Source organism: Syngnathus leptorhynchus, unplaced genomic scaffold (assembly GCF_054491065.1).
Source record: "Syngnathus leptorhynchus isolate UIUO unplaced genomic scaffold, UIUO_Slep HiC_scaffold_71, whole genome shotgun sequence".
Lineage (NCBI taxonomy): Eukaryota > Metazoa > Chordata > Actinopteri > Syngnathiformes > Syngnathidae > Syngnathus > Syngnathus leptorhynchus.
This window is the reverse complement of record NW_028232038.1, coordinates 7,573-10,096: the sequence shown is the minus strand read 5'-3', so window position 1 is coordinate 10,096 and position 2,524 is coordinate 7,573.

The window sequence follows — 2,524 nt, the reverse complement described above, 5'->3', positions numbered from 1 at the left end:
AAAGCGATTTCGGCAATAAAATTTAAAACGCGTGTAAAACATAAACCAAACGATGAAATTGGTTATTTCTTCATGTATAATGATCAACTCGATACTCCCTAGCCCCCAACAGCCTTTTTTTTCATAACACTTTAACCAGAGTGACGGGAGAGCGGCATTTCAGAAAACGTGCTTATCTCGGCGAGAATAAGCGATTTCGGCAATAAAATTTAAAACGCGTGTAAAACATAAACCAAACGATGAAATTGGTTATTTCTTCATGTATAATGATCAACTCGAGTCGAGCTCCAGGGAGAGAGGCTGATTTTTCGCTTTTTGAGGCCGACCGACGAACCGGCGCGGGGCGGACTCAAAAGCCCGCAGAGCCGTAGGCACTTAGAAAAGTTTCGCCTTTGGCTGTGAGCTCCAGGGGGAGAGGCTGGTTTTGCGTTATTTTAGGCCGGCTGGAGAACCGGCGCGGGTCGGACGCACAATCCCCGCAGAGCCGTGGGCACTTAGAAAATTTTTGCCAAGTTGGCTCTGAGCGCCTGGTACCTAATATGGAAGTATAGAGGCCGACTTTCGGGCAAGATCACGCCGCGTTAGGCTTCCAGGACCCCGGCTAAGCAATTTTACCGGGCCGCCCGGTTCTTTTTTTGAACCAGCCCGGTTCTTTTTACACTTCCAGCTGGAGCTCAGCAGCGGCTTTTTGCGCAAGATCACGCCGGGTTAGGCTTCCAGGACCTCGGCTAAGCAATTCTACCGGGCCGCCCGGTTCTTTTTTTGAACCAGCCCGGTTCTTTTTACACTTCCAGCTGGAGCTCACGAGCGGCTTTTTGGACAAGATCACGCCGTGTTAGGCTTCCAGAGCCCCGGCTAAGCAATTTTACCGGCCCGCCCGGTTCTTTTTTTTAACCAGCCCGGTTCTTTTTACACTTCCAGCTGGAGCTCAGCAGCGGGTTTTTGGACAAGATCACGCCGTGTTAGGCTTCCAGAGCCCCGGCTAAGCAATTTTACAGGGTCGCCCGGTTCTTTTTTTTAACCAGCCCGGTTTTTTTTTCACTTCCAGCTGGAGCTCAGCAGCAGCTTTTTGCACAGTATCACGCCGGGTTAGGCTTCCAGAGCCCCGGCTAAGCAATTTTACCGGGCCGCCCGGTTCTTTTTTTTAACCAGCCCGGTTCTTTTTACACTTCCAGCTGGAGCTCAGCAGCGGCTTTTTGGACAAGATCACGCCGTGTTAGGCTTCCAGAGCCCCGGCTAAGCAATTTTACCGGGTCGCCCGGTTCTTTTTTTTAACCAGCCCGGTTCTTTTTACACTTCCAGCTGGAGCTCAGCAGCGGCTTTTTGGACAAGATCACGCCGTGTTAGGCTTCCAGAGCCCCGGCTAAGCAATTTTACCGGGTCGCCCGGTTCTTTTTTTAACCAGCCCGGTTCTTTTTACACTTCGAGCTGGAGCTCAGCATCGTGTAAAACATAAACCAAACGATGAAATTGGTTATTTCTTCATGTATAATGATCAACTCGATACTCCCTAGCCCCCAACAGCCTTTTTTTTCATAACACTTTAACCAGAGTGACGGGAGAGCGGCATTTCAGAAAACGTGCTTATCTCGGCGAGAAAAAGCGATTTCGGCAATAAAATTTAAAACGCGTGTAAAACATAAACCAAACGATGAAATTGGTTATTTCTTCATGTATAATGATCAACTTGATACTCCCTAGCCCCCAACAGCCTTTTTTTTCATAACACTTTAACCAGAGTGACGGGAGAGCGGCATTTCAGAAAACGTGCTTATCTCGGCGAGAAAAAGCGATTTCGGCAATAAAATTTAAAACGCGTGTAAAACATAAACCAAACGATCAAATTGGTTATTTCTTCATGTATAATGATCAACTCGATACTCCCTAGCCCCCAACAGCCTTTTTTTTCATAACACTTTAACCAGAGTGACGGGAGAGCGGCATTTCAGAAAACGTGCTTATCTCGGCGAGAAAAAGCGATTTCGGCAATAAAATTTAAAACGCGTGTAAAACATAAACCAAACGATGAAATTGGTTATTTCTTCATGTATAATGATCAACTCGATACTCCCTAGCCCCCAACAGCCTTTTTTTTCATAACACTTTAACCAGAGTGACGGGAGAGCGGCATTTCAGAAAACGTGCTTATCTCGGCGAGAAAAAGCGATTTCGGCAATAAAATTTAAAACGCGTGTAAAACATAAACCAAACGATGAAATTGGTTATTTCTTCATGTATAATGATCAACTCGATACTCCCTAGCCCCCAACAGCCTTTTTTTTCATAACACTTTAACCAGAGTGACGGGAGAGCGGCATTTCAGAAAACGTGCTTATTTCGGCGAGAAAAAGCGATTTCGGCAATAAAATTTAAAACGCGTGTAAAACATAAACCAAACGATGAAATTGGTTATTTCTTCATGTATAATGATCAACTCGATACTCCCTAGCCCCCAACAGCCTTTTTTTTCATAACACTTTAACCAGAGTGACGGGAGAGCGGCATTTCAGAAAACGTGCTTATC